The sequence below is a fragment of the Prionailurus viverrinus genome, chromosome B1, assembly GCF_022837055.1.
Source record: "Prionailurus viverrinus isolate Anna chromosome B1, UM_Priviv_1.0, whole genome shotgun sequence".
NCBI classification, from domain to species: Eukaryota; Metazoa; Chordata; class Mammalia; order Carnivora; family Felidae; genus Prionailurus; species Prionailurus viverrinus.
The window spans coordinates 114331000-114351107 of NC_062564.1; the positions used below are offsets into that span (position 1 = coordinate 114331000).

The 20108-nt window shown below is 34.5% G+C and overlaps 1 protein-coding gene and 1 pseudogene across 1 annotated transcript in view; one reads left to right on the forward strand and one right to left on the reverse strand.

Moving 5' to 3' along the window:
• COL25A1 (collagen type XXV alpha 1 chain) overlaps window positions 1–20108 on the forward strand; it is a 471130-nt gene that overhangs the window by 22124 nt on the left and 428898 nt on the right. The gene's annotated exons all lie outside the window — the stretch shown is intronic.
• On the reverse strand, window positions 287–479 carry LOC125163748 (40S ribosomal protein S3a-like; annotated as a pseudogene).

Sequence of the window (20108 nt, forward strand, 5' to 3'; positions counted from 1 at the left end):
TGTAAAAGCAGCTTGAGAGGTGGAGTGCTAGTCATTCCTTGCAAAATTAGAGTTTCTTACTTTGGGACCTTACTTTGGGGCCAACTTTGAAGATGGTCTTCCCATCCTTCCCACTTCTTAAAGTACCTTATTTATTTGGAATCTAGGTTTTCTTTATCATTTTTGGAAAAGAGAGAAATTTAAAAAATATAATAAGTTAATGTCAGGAATTTGTTCAAGATAGCAATTTTCAGAGCATGACAAAGTCAATTCATACTCTGTAGTTGCTTGATTGCATGCTTAATAATCAATCCTTGAGGACACCTGATATATTTCGGGTTCCTTGAGTTACTGTGACTAGTATTTTTCCAATATTTCTTATATTGAACATAGCTATTGCTTTCCCATAATACCAATCTTTCTTAGAAAATGTATCAACCACTTTCTTCTTGGCTCCCTTTGCTGCCTTTTGTAAAGCACTTGTTCTTGCTAACCACCATGGTGTTGCTCAGAGAACCAACAGGGTGTGTTTCTTGTAAATTCAGTTTAAAAATTTTGGCAAGATGATACTGTCTCATTTTTTGTTACTTTAGCAGCTGAATAGAATTTCATTAAATGGATGTGTAATTAAAAAAATACTCTCAGTGGACAGACACTGGGTTCTTTCTCATCTTAAAACCTCTTTTAAACATATGGGAATATACTTTGGTGAAGAAAAGGGAATATTCAAAATTTGCTTATGTTTTTCATCTTCCTTGATCAGTTCTGTTGAAGTGCTGAATACTTTTTATGTTTTCTTTCATCCTATAGCAAACCCAAACGGTTAGCATTCATTTGTGTGAAAGACACCAGTTTAAGACCAAGGCAAATACTTGAATCTCAGTGTGATTACTGTTAAAGCCATTAAAAGTGTCATCATCAAATGCTGGAGTGTTTTTGCACTACTCCAGTCTGAAGACTTCTCTGAAACTGGGGATTGCAGATCAGCTGGTGGAAGAACTCTAGGAGCTCTAGCTTCCTCATGAGATAGTGGAAAACCTTTATTAGCTCCTGGAGCCTGCCCCATCTTTCGGTACCTTTAGGATCATTAGATTAGGATTTATTAGAGTAGACTATTCATGTTTGTATTCTTATTTGCAGGATTTTAAGAACTGGTCTGGACTGAAGAAAACATGTATTATAGAATACCTTTTATATGATTATTTGCTTTTATACACTTCATACTTTTCAAGAACTCATAGTTTGCTTCTAATTATGAGAGAGGTACATTTAAAAATAATCATAAAATTACTTTCTTAATGGCTGTTGCATTCCTTGATCCTTGACTATGAAAATCTTATTGCTATAATTAAGGCAGAATTTGAAATTGAATATTAAACAAGTTGTAGCAAATTGAAGGATTAGTTTACTTTCTTAAGAAAATCATTTGAGAGAGTTCTTAAAGGGAAGTGATCATCATATCCAAGTCACCAAACTCTTTACGAGAAGAATTGAAACTGAAAAATGTTCCATGGGAACAATATTCTTATTTAACTACATAATTACAGAAGGCAATTCTCATAATTCAGCCAGACCTAAGTACTTAGTGTGGCATATTGTAAATTTTCAAAAAATATGTTTCTCATATATTTGGTAGTAAGTATATTTAGTTCTTCAGAATACTATAGGAGCTGGTAAATGACCATTCAGCTCTAAAATATAATTTTGTAGGAAAAACATAGAAAATATTCCCCAAGGAATTATAGGACTAAATTCAATAAAAATTAGTAGCTAAAGACATTCAGTTTTTTCACTTGATAAACTGCCAAATATTTATTTTAATATACTATTTCAATATATAAGAAGTAATGAATGCTAGATAAAGGATATAATCATTGAACACTTATAGAGCATATAAACATATTTGCATGCTGACTGGGAAGTAAATTATACTGCTGGGTTTGAACTGATGTGCTGATTCAATTTAAGTTCATCAACATGATAGAATATATTCCAGTTCTAGAAATGAGAAAGAATATTCACATGCAGGTCATGGTGTAACATAGTAGTAATAAAATGTATTAATTGGGCCAGAAAACTCAGATATTGGACTGTAGAAGCAGAATCACATAGGTGGAAATGCTGTCTAATCTAAGTTCTCTGAAAGATTCCCACATATTTGCTATTGGATAAAATTTCTCTGTGATCTACGCACTAATATTTCAACCAAGACTCTTATTTGTTGTTTGAAGTATATTAAAAAACAGATTTTCTTGGGACATTTTTTTGTTATATTTACATGCAGAAGTCCAAATAGATTGCTAGATAATTTGAGAAGAGACATTTTTAAAAATTCTTTTTTAATTTTTTCAATGCTTATTTATTATTATTATTTTTTTTTTTAAATTTTTTTTCAACGTTTTTTATTTATTTTGGGGCAGAGAGAGACAGAGCATGAACGGGGGAGGGGCAGAGAGAGAGGGAGACACAGAATCGGAAACAGGCTCCAGGCTCCGAGCCATCAGCCCAGAGCCTGACGCGGGGCTCGAACTCACGGACCGCGAGATCGTGACCTGGCTGAATTCGGACGCTTAACCGACTGCGCCACCCAGGCGCCCCTTTGCTTATTTATTTTTGAGAGAGAGAGAGCACAAGCAGAGAAGAGGCAGAGAGAAGTGGAGACACAGAATCCGAAGCAGGCTCCAGGCGGCTAAGGGGGCCATCTACTGTAGAACAGTACTGTGTCTGGAAAAAAGTAGGTAGTAGTTCTAATATGTGATGCACAGTGTGAACACATGCATGCAGTATTTTATTGAGCTTTAAAGGAAATATTGACAAACTAGAGCACTTCTAGAGGATTGCGATGAGGATGAAAAGCATCTGACATTTGTCTTGTAGGAACAGTAGCAGAAGAAAATGGGAGCATTTAGCTTGAAAAGGCAAGAGCTAGAGATGGTGGTAGTGACGTTAAGGAAAGCAAGGTGGTAGTCTTCAAATGTGTAGTGGACCATTTATACTTAAAACTACAGGGTAGAACTCGGATCCAGGAGGGAAAAATTAACAGGGAACAAACCTTTGCATTTCACTGACCCCTGCCCTTCATCCTGCTCAACAGCAAGATTGTTTAAAAATGGCTTCATTTTGATGTGATGGGCTTCTCATCATTGGGAGAGTTCAAGAATTACAGTATGAGTAATTATGAAATGCCTATTATGTGTCAAACTTTGTTAGGTGAACGAAATAATAGGATGTAATCTTTATCCTTGAGAGCTTATCATCTAGTAAGAGAAAACACACATGTAATAAGCATAATTAAATGTTATCAGTTCTCTGAGAGCAGTCTATGTGGAGAAGAGTCATCTAGGGAAGACTTTATGGGAGGAATTAACTTTGAGTTTAACAATGCATAGGTATTTGCTAGTGGAGGGAGTTTGAAAGGAAGGAAAATATTCACTGGAAAATATTCACAGGAAAATAATGTCCTGTCAAAGATTTTGTAGGAAGGCTTTTACCTTTGGCATCAGTGTGCTACGTAGATAACCCTTATGGCCTGTTATAGTTCTGTAACTCTACCAAGTGATTGCCTTCTTAAAAAACTTTACAAAGAGAGAAACCTAACATTGCATTCTATTCTTACTTTTGCCTCGAGTTGAATAGAAATTGTCATTTCTATTAATATTTCTTGTATAAAGGGTGAGGGAGACAGAATCATTAAAACTCTTTGGGAAATGCCTGTTGGCATTAAAGAGCACTTGTTCCCAAGTGAAGACAGATTCCCTCTCCAGTCCTCTTTTCTTCTCCCTCAGGCATCTCTGCATATTCTATAGTTGACTACATTCACTGTTCTTTATTCTGTGTGGCAAGATGTTACAAAGAGGGTCACTCATATCTCTGTGTCTTGCTTTGTGCCCAGACACACTAATCTTTTTGTTAAGCCATGGTTGGTCACCTCAGTCTAAACCCTATGAAACCTCTCAGGAAAAGTGGCTTGAGATGAACTTTTTGTGACAGACAGCCATCAGTTCAAAGCCTGTGCAGTGTCAGGGTTGAAGGAAACTATAATGGTCCATGAGAAGAGGCTCACAGGGGGTCCCTTTTCAGGGCAAAAGGACAGATGTTTTTCTCTACTTGAGATATACACAATACACAATAGTTCCAGTACTTGCTTCTCAACCATGCTGCATGCACGCTTTCCTCATGATGGGAATGTACACTTTTTATAGACCCAGTGGGAGGAAATTTACTCATTGTTACTGTTCTTTTCAGCTGTTTTGTTGGTAGGCTAAGACTGTCCTTTTGTAGAATGACAAAAAGGGGATTTAGTAAAACATTGACTCCATAAAAAGGGCCATTGTATATACATGTACCTTCTGTGTAAAAACTAATTTTCTATGTTAAACACAATCAAAGGAAAGTTCAACAACCAATAACTCTGGGTCTCAATTATTTGTGGTACGAGATATCAATGGTTTTTACTGTGCTAACACATACTGAAATTTTTCATAGAGAAAGTTAATTATCTCTGTGTTATATAAAAAGATATACGGTTTAATGTTCCTAGACAATTCGTATTATAGCCATGTGTTCTGCACTAACCTACTTAAATAGTCATTATACCAGTTTTACTTGCTGAATTTAGTAATTATTTTCTGGTTATATATAGAATATGATTTTCGCATTAATAGTTTCAAGAACCTTAAGTACTTAATTCTAACAAGGAAGAGATGGTTTTATATATTTATCTGAATATTTTAGCAAAAATTAACTGGTAAGATAATTTGTAGCATTTTTAAGAGATTGCCTCATTCCCCTAGGTCATTTTGGCATATTTCCTATGTATTTAATAATATTAATATAAAATATTTGCTGAAAGAATCTTTATATGTATTCATTGTATGGAAGATAATTCTCTGTTTTCCATAGTTGTCAACTAATCTGTAGAAATGATTTCTTCCTTTGTAAACCAGACTAAAGCTAAAGAAAGTAGCTGTTAATTTATTAGAATCTTATTAAATTATATATTTTTCTTTTAATTTCTTTTTGTTATATCCAAAATTGGAAATTTGAGATGAAAGTAATCTGTACATAGAAAATTAGGATTTCTTAATTAGAAAATCATAGAAGTAGATTTTGAATTGAATTTTGATTATTAAGAATTTTTAAAATAAAAAATAAAACAACTGATAGGAAAATAAAAGATGCCTTGAAAAATTTGGGATCATGCTGTGTATATATAATGAAACATAATACACAATGATTGATCTTTTAAAATTAATTAATTAATTTTTTACTTTACATCCAAGTTAGTTAAAATATACATGATGATTGATTTTTAAAGTGAGTGGTACTGATTGTAGGTGCTATGAATTCAGAGGAGAGAGGATTCAGATCTGTGTGTCAGGTAATGCTGCTATTTATTTATTTATGTATTTATTTATTTATTTATTTAAATTCAAGTTAGTTAACACACAGTGTAGTCTTGGCTTCAGGAGTAGAATTCAGTGATTCATCGCTTACATATGGCACCCAGGGCTCATCCTTAATGCCCTCCTTAATGCCCATCACGCATTTAACCCATCCCCTCACCCATCTCCCATATAGCAACCTTCAGTTTGTTCTCTGTACTTAACAGTGTCTTAATGATTTGCCTCCCTCTCTGTTTTTATCTTATTTTTCCTTCCCCTCCCCTGTGTTCCTCTGTTGTGTTTTTTTAAATTCCACATATGAGTGAAATCATATGATATTGTCTTTCTCTGACTGACTTATTTCGCTTAGCATAATACCCTCTAGTTCCATTCAAGTAGTTGCAAATGGCAAGATTTCATTTTTTTTTAATTGCTGAGTAGTATTCCATTGTACATATAAACCACATCTTCTTTATCCATTCATCAGTTGATGGACATTTGGCTCTTTCCATAATTTAGCTCTTGTTGGTAATACTGCTATAAACATTGAGGATGCATGTGCCCCTTTGAATCAGCACGGGTAATGCTGCTTTTTCCTGTGTATTGAAGAAATGCTCTTTGAAAATTCTTTAGTTTATTTATTTATATGTATGTGTGTATAACTAAAATTAGAATTTTTAGGTTTATAATTGATCTCACATTAACTATATCATTAACTATATGATCTCTATAGCAACCTGGACAGCAGATACAACAGTGACTATCATTATTTTCATATAAGAAAACTGAGGCCCAGTGGTAATGCCACTTGCCTAAGAAAGAGGTGTCAGCCTTTTCTTTTTTCTGATTCTTAGTATGGGTCTTCTGATATACAGAGTGATGATTTCCTTAAAATAGGATTGTTGATACATGAGAAAGATTGTCTGTAGTACTTGAAATAATATTGGAAACTCTTGGGCAGACATAATTGCTTGTGACCAACTAATTATATCTATTCAGAAGTAATAGTTATATAAAAACATTGTTTTGACAACTTGGCATTTATTATCTTCTAGCAAGAAAGAAATACAAAGGTAGCATTAATTTTCTATATATTAATGATTATTTAACAGCCTAATTTACTGATAGTTCACTGCTGATTGGGTCCTTCCACAGGACCGTATAATGCTCTGTGTGGCTCTTAGCTGGGTTTCTACTTTGTGTCCCTGCCTGGAATGTTCTCTACTCTTGTTCTCTGCCTGGCAAGTGCCCACCCTTCCTTCGAGAACCACTCAAGTATCAGTCCAGATGATAAGGCTCTAGGCCCAGTTAGAAGCTCCATGAGGGCTTGATAGATCATTCTCATAGTAATAACCTCTTCAAATCTCAGTTATTTATTTCTGGGCCTATCTAGTCTACCCAGTGGCTCCCTCACAGTTCATACTCAGTATGCATTTGATAGAAAAACTCTGCTTTCAAAGAACTTAATGAAGAGTTGGAAAGTAAATACAAATATCAATGAACTCATATTATAGAGGTGATTATTTGATTAATCCTAGATAATACTCTCTTCATTACCTCTGTTTCTATATCCTATATATGTGTGTGTGTGTGTGTGTGTATACATAATTTATATAATTTATATAATATATATAATTTATTGTCAAATTGGTTTCCATGCAACACCCAGTGCTCATCCCAACAGGGGCCCTCCTCAATGTCCATCAACCACTTTCCCTCTCTCGCACTCCCCATCAACCTTCAGTTTGTTCTCAGTATTTAAGAGTCTCTTATGGTTTGCCTCCTTCTATATCCTTTAATGGAGTTGGATTAAATGATTTCCAAAGTAAATGGCCTTACATGGCCAAATTTGACCTCATATGGCTTTTAAATTGCTTTAAAATTTGGCCATGTAAAGGCAGTGACAATTTGGTATATTTTAAAAGTGGCATGTAGAAAGTGGTAGTTTATTTTCACACTTTTGCACATATTAATGAAAAACTTCACCACCCTGCATAATTTTATTGTGTTGCATATGGAAATAAACTTCTTTATTCTTAACTGTTCAAAAATTTACAAAAATACACCGCATGACAACATGAGTCAGAATTTCCTGAAAAAAGCATTTACAATGAGAATATTGAATTTTGGAAGATTTGGGATTCCTTTCCCTGCTAATTCTTTGAAAAAAAAAAGTTTAGCATGAATGCTGTAAAAGTTATATATTTACTCCCAAGTTCTCAACCCCATCTTAAAATTTGAAATAAAAAGGAACTCACTATGAAAATAGTTATGAAAAATAACTATGATGTCCAGAGTTGAAGTTTTTTATATAAAGAACTCCCTTGAAAGGTGCTGGTCAAATTTCTCTTCTGCATAGTTCATAGCATGTAACTGGTACTCAATAATATTTAATATAATGAATTACAAAGGCTTTGAAAATGTAGGCCTCTGAAGACCAAATCCAAGATGGTAGATGGGATTTTCACATTACTGTGAGGACAAGGTAGAAGTTGACATAGTTGGTCTCCTGGGGGTGCTTCATCACATAAGTAAAAGAGCTATATTCACCTAATTTATTTTAGGAAAGACTAAAGGGAAAGACTATTCTGTTTAATAGCCACTTACTGAAGGCCAAAGAGAAAAGAAGACCAGGGGAAAGAAAAGTATCAGCTAGGTAAAATAGGATTTAGTACACTGTAACTTTGGCATTTTCTCTCCCAACTTCTTTTAACAGTCAACATTATTTTACTTGTCTTCATTAAAATTATGTTTTAGCTTTGCTTTTTTTTTTACATTATTAGGAATTTTAAATTTAAGTCTTTTTGAGTAAAAATAAGAATAGAAAGAAAAATAACACCGTGTTCTAAATACAAAAAGAAAATGTTATTTTCCACTGAGATAGCTGTGGTGTAGTCAGTGGGAAGAATTCAGGCTTGGAACCAGATAAACTGGTCCTAATTCTTGCTCTGCTACTTACCAAGTGTTTGGCCTTGAGCAAATTACTTAAATCGCTTTAGCCTTGGTTTTCTCATCCATAAAATAAAAATATTAATATCCATGAAGAATTAGAAACAATGTACAGTAGCCGTCCAGTATAATGCTGCCACATAGGAAGGTGTTTAATAAATGGAATATAATAATTGTACTGGCTAAGTCTTAGATAATTATAGTCTTTAAATTCTAGTTTTTTATTGAAAGAATTATATGCCCTAGATTTTTCAGTGACTAACACAGGGTCTGACACATGGCAGCATCTCAATAAATATTTATTGAGTAAACGAACTAGTGTAATTTTGTGCAAAAAGTGGTCACATATACCATTCGTGTCATGTAGTATAAATATGAAATAAAGATATTTAAGGAAAAACTCAAGGGTGGAGAAGTACCGCCAAATTCCTGAACTATCATAAAGCAGTGCTGAATTATATCCTTCCAGGGAAATCTCCAGAAGAGGGACCTGCCCCTCAGAGCTTTACATATTTATTTGAATGGGTCCAGAGGCAACAACAGTGAGGTAACTGTGAAGGTTAGAACCAAGAGAAGCCTCTTGGTTGATGAAGTGATCTTAGAAAGGGGGAGTCTTTGGATCTCAAAGGTCAGGCAGGTTGTGCTCCTACTGAGCCCACACACACCTGTGGGGCCAGCTTTTTGCTGAGCCTTGGGACACGTGGGTTTGTTCCCCCTGAGCAGTGGAAGTAGTCCTATTTTGTAAATACACTTTATGGTTCATATATATTAGGTTATCATATTGGTCTGTAATCTTTTGCTGTTTCATAAACAACAGGATTAAATTTGTGCATGTCTTTGGTTTCATACATTTAAGTTTAGAATATTTTGTTATTTTTGATTGGGTTACACGTTTGATGTACAAGAATAAAAAGGTAAGAGAAGCCTTTCCCACCCTATCGCTAGGCTAAACTGCTCATCTGTCACAGTAACCTATTACTTGTGTATCTTTCCAGAGGTGATCTATATATGCAAGTATGAATGTTCCATATGCTTTATAAACTTGGACAATGGTCACTACTTTCTGACCTCATAACAGCAGTAATTTACAACATGAAAAATACATAAGCATTGTGATTAAATGTGCATAAATACATTCTATTTAACAGTGTCTTAAAAAGAAAACAAAATAAAGGAAACTCAAATAATTGCCGACATCTTTTGGTCACTGAAATCTCTTAATGTATATGGTATTACCTGTGGTGAAAATAATCATGCTTTGTTAAAATAATGTCATAATATATTACAGATAATCACACTTTTTGTTTAAAAAATGTCCAAACATGAGTTTTAGTGGGATGATTTACATACAGTCCAGATTTTATGGTAAATTAAGTTCAGCATTTAAAGTTTTAGATTTTTCCCCAAACGATCTCTTCCACAATGCACATGTTTTCCATACTAATGAAATGATCCTGATGAATGGATGTCATAAGTAAGAAAAGACAATATGGGCTTAATCCAAGCCTCAGATGAAGTCAGATTTGATTAAAGACTTTTTAGCCTGTTTTATACTGTGTTGTCCATAAAGGAGATGTACAAAGCCATGATGACTAAAGGAAAAAAAATGAAGTGAATGTTTACTGTTTAATTATTATGCTCAAAACTGACAATGGAATTTTGTTTAGTTTGATAAGGGACATGGAACGTTAAACACTTATCTTATAGTTTCTTTGACTTTTTTTTTTCTTTTTAGATCCCTGGATCTTTATATACACAGTTGAATAGGAAAGAACATTTTTTTTTTTTAATTTTTTTTTAACGTTTATTTATTTTTGAGACAGAGAGAGACAGAGCATGAACAGGGGAGGGTCAGAGAGAGAGGGAGACACAGAATCCGAAACAGGCTCCAGGCTCCGAGCTGTCAGCACAGAGCCTGACGCGGGGCTCGAACTCATGGACCGCGAGATCATGACCCGAGCCGAAGTCGGACGCTTAACCGACTGAGCCACCCAGGCGCCCCAAACATTTAATGTTTTGAATATGAAAATGATTTTGTTTACTATGAGTTTGGAAACTTTTATTTAAAAAACAGGTAAATTTTGGTTTTAATCTGATTTATTAGGCCCTCTTATTTTGCCAGCTATAGGAATGAGAATTTGTTGTATTTGTCACCAGTAGTGCTAAATGAATAGAGGTTTCTGACAAGATATTTGGAAAGGTGATGAAGTTGACCATTTTTAACAAACCCACAAAAAACTCTTTAGATTTTTTTCCCATCTGGTTTTAAGAGCTGTAGCTCAGCATTTGGTTCATTAGTTTCTTCACTATGTGATTTAGGATGATCTCAGATTCACGTGATGCAGTTTAATCTAATTAAGACATAATGTAGAATAAGTGTGGAGTGCAATACTGAAGGCTCTCAGAGGACTCCCAAAAGGCTGACAGTACAAAAGTCATGGGTTGACTTTATAGTGATAATTGCTACTTGGTTTTTGCTTGGAAGAAAGATGTAATTTAACTGTACAGAAAGAGATTTGTATCCACAGTTTTTGTCTTTATTTTTTCCTATGGTTGAGAATAATCTTTATCCTCTCTTCCTACAGTGAATACTTTTTTAAGATGGTAGATGTGTATAAACATTATAAATTGACAAGGTCATGCTGACTGGTCAGGAGGCAACAGTTTATGAAAGCCAACCCTAGAATATTAATACATTCTGTTCTGGCCTTCTCATCTTGATAAGTTTAGTGTCAACCACATAAACAATCTAGAAAGTATATTTTGGGATCAATGGAGCATTTTTAGGATCCTGGAAGTTGTGTTGAAGGCATCAGATTGATACTGGCATTCTTTCTTCAAACCACTCCATTGCGTGTGTAGATTCTGAGGTCATTCGTCTTTAGCTCATTATTTCCAGAGAATAATTGTAGCTTGTCCACTTCCTCAACTGCTCATCCATAGCCTTCCAAGCAAATAAAAAAAAGTAACAGCTGATATTTATTATACTATGTACCAATCATTGTTTTAACTCTTTTACATGTATTATCTCAGTTAATCTGCATAACAATCTATTATCACAATTTCGTAGATGGGATAAATGAGCCCCAAAGAGGCTAAATAACTTTCACATATCACATAACTTTTAAAGGTGGAGGCTAGTTCTGTCTGATTCTGGAATTGAATGTTTTAGCTCCTGACTATTATATCTATACTCTTGAAGAGAAGACCCTATTAAAAAAAGCTTTGACAAATGAAATGTTTGGAGGTTATAGCAGGAAAGATGGGTAGGGAATTGAAAAGTACTTGGGAGAAGAGAAGGACTAGAAAAGCATTGTTAATACGAAAGGAAAGGGCTTAATTGTAGTTTCTGTTGTTTTAAACATGTATTATCAATAAAATTTGATACATCGTTTACTTATTTTCTTTTTTTTTTTGATTGACTTTCTCAGTGCTTACCCTCTTAATGTTGCCTCTTTTTAATAGCCTTTTAGCAGGTAGATAATCAGAAAAAGTAGATCAACTATTCTGAAAGTAAAATTTAGGAGGCCTGGTGGAATGCAGCATAGGGCCACAACAGTGGCTATTCTGGAGAAGAATCCTGACATTGGCATTCTGAAGTTGTTTTATCGTAAATTCTTTGTATTGTTCAAATGACATAAAACACAAACACTTTCTGCCCCTTTTTAGTGTATACTGTTATTAAATCAGGAAAATGCATGCAAGAATAGGCATTTATTGCCTTAATTATAAGTTCATTTTAATTGAAAAAAAGTGTAAGGAAAATTTCACTATTAATTGAAAAGAAATACTAAAGAGAAAGCATAGTTGGTTTGCTTAAAGTAAGAAGTGCTGTTTAAAATTGTCCCTTGGCCTTTAGCTCAGAGTATTTACTGCAGATATGATCATTAGTCCAAAGTTTTAGTCCATGCTTAATAATTTCCAGTATCTCAGTTCTCTAACTTTAATAGATAGGTTAATAGATTAGAGTAGGAGAGTTGAACTGATATAGCTCATGGTTTGCCATGAAAACTTGAAGATTTTCTAATTAAATACTGGATGATCAGTGAGCTTTGCACAGCTTACTAAATCATGAATTTTTCCATCTTAGTGACATTGTTAAAATTGGAAATGTCAAAAATGTCTGACCAAGATTGTGATTCATGGACTTGAATCTGAACTTGCTTTCAATTTTCTTTATTAAAAAAAGACATTATAGATAGATTAACTAGAAATTATGGTGCATACCTTTTAACCTGTGTTTTAGCAAGACTGTCTTTCGAAGTTGGAAAACATTAACTTCCTTCAACAAAGGTGCTTTTGATCACTACACAATAAAATAAAATTAATTAATTACCCAACATCAGGGGCAAAAACTACATGGTCTAAAACAGTAGAAGTCAGAACTCATTATTGTGAATGGGTGGGATTGCTGAAGATGTTTGTGAACCTGGTGATTCCAATAATACCACTGCTGAATTTCATTTGAAATCTCCTTAGAAGGTTTGATCAGTAGGCCTGATCTCTAGTTGGACATCTCAAAGTCAAAATGGCTCAGATTGAATTTATCATACCCCTTTCCTCATCTAATTTGCTCTTTCCACTGTACTTCTCTCAGTGAATGGTGGTCATTGTCCAGATCAGTCACTTGAGAACTATCCTTGACTCCCCCTGCATTCCCTATAACTTTCATTCACCAACTCCTATCTATTCTCCTCCTAAATTTCTCAGATCTGTGTACTTTTCTCTGCTCCTTCTACTGCTACTCTAGTGCTGCCCACTAGTATCTTTCTTTGGCTGATGGTAACAACCTACTGACTGCTTTTTCCTTCTATGTTACTGCTCTTCTCCAGTCTATTTTCCACACCATAGCCAGAATGCTTCTTCTAAAGTGAACCTGTTAAATATTGAAACAAATCCAAACATGTGAACGTGGGTAACAAGACGTTCGGTGGGCCTTATCTAGTGCAGTATTTTCTATTCTCTCCTGTTGTATGCTCTTTTCAACCTTTGAACCTTTGCCTATGATATTATAGGAGGCTCTTCACTCTCCTCAGCCCTTAGTTACAGCTTAAATTTCTCTTTCTTCCTGAAGTTTAAGTTCTCCTGTTTATGTGCTTCTGTCGGATTCCATAGAACTCAGTATTTAAAAAATGCATTTATAATCCTTTCTTGTTATTTCTTGTTGGATGGTTTGTTCCATTAGATTCTAAGGTACATGTGGGAAGGGACTCTCTTGTCCATCTTTGAATGCCAAGAGTTTTTATTGTTGGCCCATAAAAGACATTCAGCAAATACTTATTTAATGAAACAATGATTAAGGTGTACTTTTTTTTTTTTTTTGTAGAGTAGTATCTCTTATGTTACTGTGCAAAATACATTCTCAAGGTAGTAAGAGATAAGAGAATTTAGAAAATGTAAGTAGTAAAGCACATAGGGCTCAGTGATAGAAAATGAGGAAATGATGTAGTATAAAATTCCAGAGGCAGAGTGGGCTTTTTTATTTTTTTTATTGTTATTTTTTTTATTAAAAAAAATTTTTTTTTCAACGTTTATTTATTTTTGGGACAGAGAGAGACAGAGCATGAACGGGGGAGGGGCAGAGAGAGAGGGAGACACAGAATCGGAAACAGGCTCCAGGCTCTGAGCCATCAGCCCAGAGCCTGACGCGGGGCTCGAACTCACGGACCGCGAGATCGTGACCTGGCTGAAGTCGGACGCTTAACCGACTGCGCCACCCAGGCGCCCCCAGAGTAGGCTTTTTTAAATAAATAATGTTCAAGTTATCAATTGATGCATCAACCTCATACCAGTTTTCAATAGAACAGAATCTGTAGTTTTCCACAGTAAAAGATTGTAGAAACCAAGAAACTTCAAATTAGACAGTTGTTTCTAGTATCTAACCTAAATTTCTCTTCACTGTAACATAAACTTGTTTCTGATCTTTCTTAGATGAAATTAAGAGGTCTGTACATACACTTCGGATATTACCAATTTTTTCCTGTTTTCCTCTAATATCCAAGAGTTTTTTTCTCCCTTTCATACCAATCTTATTTTCTAATCTTTTAATTATTTTTATTACTAGTATTTGAACCTTTCTGACAATGTCACCCTTTAAGTCATAAATGGGGATATTCAAAACCTGACTAGTATTGAATACAATGAAAGAATTACTACCCTTGAAAGTAAATTATTGTATTCTTTTGAAATATATCTCCGTCAGATCTCCATACGATATACTGTAAAGGATTTCATAATGTGCAATTAAAATAAATTATTCCCCTTAGTCTGAAAGGTTTTGATGGACAAATTGCCAGAAAAATCCTTCCTTCTAATAAAATATGGTTTTGTATAAAGTTATAAAATCACTTTGTGTGATCCACGGGCATGTTAATATATATATGCTTATTTCAGTGTTTTGTTCAGATTGAGCTTAATTATGATTCTTTTGTAAAGAAACTCTAAAGGAAGTAATATGTATTTTGCAGATTGCAGGATACTCTGTTTGTTTGTTTGTTTGTAATCAGTAACTTTTGCTAACGAATTGAGACGAACAGCTCTTTCAGGCTTGCCGTTGTTAAAAATATAGAGTATGATGCTTTATTATATAGCATCATCATTTTCCCAGTAGTTAAAGTTGATTATGGTTAAGATGGGAGATTTTTAGAGCTTGCATTATATCATACATTTAAGAATATAGTGGGTATATATATGAGAGATGAAGAAATGCTCTGAACATGAACAGGTCAGAAATCAAGATCGGGCTGACCATAAGTCATGTTATCTTACCACTCATTCTTACATCGACCAACAGTGCCTTATTATAGGGGACCAGAAGGCAAAGAACATAGGCCAAGGATATTTTAAATTGCTATATCAAAATGTTAGATGAGTATACTATTGTTGCCTTGTTGACAGTTTGCTATGAGAATACTTTGGCAGATGCCTACAGAGATGCTCAAGAGGGAAAATGCTGCCTGTTAGAGGGGAACACAGTTTCTTTTTGTCTAAAAGTTGATTTCAATTCAAGAAGTATTTATTTAGTGCTTACAATGTGTCTAGCGCTAAACTGTGTACTATAATAAATGCTATTAAAATTTTCCTTTCTTCTGATGAGAACTTTTTTTTTTTTTAATTTTTTTTTTCAACGTTTATTTATTTTTGGGACAGAGAGAGACAGAGCATGAACGGGGGAGGGGCAGAGAGAGAGGGAGACACAGAATCAGAAACAGGCTCCAGGCTCTGAGCCATCAGCCCAGAGCCTGACGCGGGGCTCAAACTCCCGGACTGTGAGATTGTGACCTGGCTGAAGTCGGACGCTTAACCGACTGCGCCACCCAGGCGCCCCTGATGAGAACTTTTAAGATCTAGTCTCTTAGTGACTTTAAAATATATAATACATTGTTAACTGTAGTCACCACCTGGTTTTATGTTTTTACTTGTTTGCCCAGTGATTCAATCACAGATGAGTCTCAGATCCTACTTTAACAAACACTGCTTTATTTTTCACTTTCCTGCTTCCCTAACACAGCATTCCTGATAAATCCTACCCTTACTTATTTCTTCTTTGGACTCTAGAGTGGTATATTGACTTCTTATGTGGTTTTTCTTCTGGCAACGTTATTTATTTCATGTGGTTGTAACTCAGTTCTGAAACAGATTGAACTCTCTTGGGAAGAACACCATGTCTTAAACCATGTAACCAGTAATATTAATAAAAATTATTTAAATAGTATTATCATGAAGAATGCTATTTTTGACTTTTAGAAGTTAAAGGTAATTAGATCTCAAAGACATATAATACTTCAAAATACTATAATTTGAAATAAGGCTGCTTAAACATTTCTATGGTTTTTATTAGCTTTTAGTTTACATAGGAAATTTCCCTTGGTTTATTTTTAAAATGATTATAGTAGTAACAGTAATTTGTATCATTCTTTATAATTTGTAGATTAAATTTAGATATAGAAATGAATTGGCTAGAACTTCCTGCTTCAATTAAATTTTGAAACTCTTTTCCTTTCAGTGTTGATTTTTTCCTCCCTAGATTATGAAGGTAATATGAGCTTGAATATAAGAATTTATAGAAGAAAGAGTTCTACCAACCCAAGGCAATGACTGTTAATGTTTTAACGTGTTTCCTTTTAAAGCAATGTTAAATGTTTTTATGTAGTTGAGTTCATATGCTATAGATAATATTTTTCTTTCAGTTAACATTATTTAGTAAATATTTCCTATGTTATTAAAAATCTTTATAAACATCATTCTCAGTATTTACATAGTAAAGATATATCATGATTTATAAAATATGTCTACCTATTTAATATATATTTTTTCCTTAGACATTTAAAAAATAGTATAGCTTTAAGTAAAACTTTTTGGAGGAGATAACATATGTTCAAAGCAATATTGGTTATTTGTATATGCAGAAATATTTTCTTAAAAAATTTTTTTAAATGTTTATTTATTTATTTATTTATTTAAAAAAAATTTTTTTTTTTCAACGTTTATTTATTTTTTGGGGGAAGAGAGAGACAGCATGAACGGGGGAGGGACAGAGAGAGAGGGAGACACAGAATCGGAAACAGGCTCCAGGCTCTGAGCCATCAGCCCAGAGCCTGACGCGGGGCTCGAACTCACCGACCGCAAGATCGTGACCTGGCTGAAGTCGGACGCTTAACCGACTGTGCCACCCAGGCGCCCCAAATGTTTATTTATTTTTGAGAGAGAGACAGTGCAAGTGGGGGGAGGGGCAGAGGAGGCACAGAATCTGATGCAGGCTCCAGGTTCTGAGCTGTCAGCACAGACTCGAACTCATGAACTGTGAGATCATGACCTGAGCTGAAGTCAGATGCTTAACTGATGGAGCCACACAGGCACCCTGGAATATTTTCTTCCTGTCAGGGAGAGAATTGTAGCTCCTGTCTACAAACTTTTTCTTTTAGTCACTATGGCAATGAAATCCCATTTTTCTAGTAATTAAGAAGTATCAACGGTATATTTGGAAGACATAGATGATAGTTTGCAGCAATGGACATTGTAAATGAAAACTATCTTTTTGTTTTTGAAATTGGAAAGTTATTTCCTAAGGGAAATAGGATTTACTATCTAAATACTTTACCAATTTTTCTCATTGTGAAAATTAGTTTGGTTTCTTTATCCGTCATTCAGTGTAACTGCTTATACGTGGGTCACCACTGACCTCCACAGAGATACATGCAGGAATCTACTCTTTGTAAGGAACTGTACTGGGGGGTGGTGAGTTACTCAGAAGTGTTCTGCCCCCATCCCTGTCCTCAAGCGCCTCGCCGGGGAAATAAAACCTAAGAATTGATGTATTTGAAAGTGATCTGTAAGCTTTAAAATAAATGAAAATATAGTGGGTTATATTATAATTTCAACTCTTGGTAACAATGAATTAATGTCTTACAAAAAAATAAAGATAAAAAAATACAAATGGAATTCAAAATTGGTAGAGCATAACTTTTGGCTGGAAGCTCAGGGAAGAGGTCTTTAAAAAGGTAGTAATTGGGCTGGATTTTTAATATTATATTTAAGAATTAGATAATTTGAGAGTAGGATGATCCGTCAGATAGAAGAAATAGCAAAAATACATGCTTGGAGTTATATTTTAAAGGCAGTAATTTGATAATTTCCTCATGGCATTAAAGTATAGTGGTTAAAGCAAAACTCTATGAGCAGATTATATATGTTCAAATTTTGATGTCTCTACTGCTATTATTATTTTCCTTATTGTTTATGTTTGGGTGTTGTACAGTATTTGGCTGAAAAGGTAATAGAAACAATAATTTTATTGTAAATTATTAATAACAAAATGACAATAATGATGGTTAATATTTATTGGTAAATGAATATTACTGAGCACTTATTGAACAGTACAGCCACTATTTCAAGTGTTTTACACTTAATTTATTTTACACTCACACTTCATTCAATTTATTCTCAAAATAATTATATTAGGTAAGTACTAGTATTTATTCCAGTTCTACTGATAATGAACTGAGGCACACATACACTAACTTGCCCACGGTCAAACAGCTAGTATAATGGTCATAGAGCTCATAAGATTAACCAGGGCCATATTGGGGACCAATTTATTATTTTTTTCTCTCATTAAAATTTTTTTTAATTTTTCCAGTCTTATTGAGATATAATTTTAGGGTACATAGCATAATGGGGAGCAGTTAAATATAAGAATGCATATGGGTAATGGAAAAGACTGTAAGTATAAATATTGTATGGTTAATGGAAAACCATTTTGATTTCTGCACAGTGGAGTAATATGGTCAGACTGTGTTTGAGGGAGATTAAGCTAGAAAGTATCAAGGACACAGACTGGAAGCTGTGAGACCAAGTTACTGTAGTCTTCAACTGTAAATTTATAAGGGTCTGAGGTTGGGGGAAGTGGAGAGAATGGAAAGGAAGATTCATTTGGGCTCTGTTCATAAATGGTGAGGGAGAAGAAGGCGTCAGTGATGATTTACAGGTGTTTTACTTAGGGTAATGGTGATATCATTAACAGGTATTCAATCTGTCCTTAAATATAGCCAACTCCGAATGTTTAACATTTCAGCCAACCTTTTGAAATTCTCTTCCCTTCTTTATGTTGATGACTATTGTTAAATCTTGATTCTCGTCTTACCTAACTCCTCCTCAGAGTTCTTTCCTATAGTGCACAGTCTTCAAAGTCTCAATCTGGAACTCATTTCGTTTTCTTCTACATGCCCACTTCCTTATGGAGTGTGTATGCTGTCCAGTTACCTTTAATCTGCAGGCAGTGTAACCTCATGGAGGGAGACAGAGCTGGGCCTGAAGCCCAACAACACATTATTAGCTGTGGAATAACAATGTCTTTGATCCTAGTTTGCTCATTGATAAATGACAATAATACCTACCTTATGGAGTTACGAGCACTAAATGTGTCTAGGGAAAAGGCTCAAACACAGTAGTCTCTTACCAAATTTCATTTGCTCCTTTTGTTCTCTTTCCTCCTATTCAGATATTTCCCTTTAGTTCAAGTTGCTTCCCTGATGGGGGCTCTTCCTACATTAAGAGGGATAGTCATGTTTTTCTGTTGCTTGCCAGATGTTAAACTGTACATTATCATCTTTCATGGGTAAATAACACAGTGATTGTTTTTCTGTTTCAAACATGGAATGAGTTAATACTCTAAAAATATAAGATATGAACTACAAAGGGATGTAATAATAAACTGGTTTTATGCAAAATTACATTTCAGGCTGGGGGTGAAAATTTATCTTCAAATTGGATTCTTAAGTGCGATATGAAGACAAGCTGTGGGAACATGATATATGAAATATAAAATTTCCCAACCCCCTTACATATCTAGAAATTTTATTTGTACAGATGTTATGAATGATATAATGATTAATCTCTTATGTAGCAATTAGAATGGGAATTTCATTTGATTAGACAGATGCTATTGTGAAAAGAATGTACCTCAGCAAAATACCGACTCACACAGAGTGATAAGAAGCACCTTTTTTTTTGTAGGTAGATACATGTAGATGATATTTGCTATGGGGAAGTAGTCACTGTGGTCAAGTTAGCTAAATTCTTGTTAGGGATTTGGGTATAACCCACAGGAGACTTTCCCTTGACTCACTTAATTTTCTTGGACTCCAATACGTCAAGGGTAAAATATTAAAAATCGTCTCAAAATAGAGATTGGGAAGAGGCTTCTGGTATGATCCAGAAGAGCCACTTCATTTTAGAGAGGAAGAAACTAGGCCTAAAGATTCAATGGGACTTACCAAAGACTCCTGGTAGTGATTT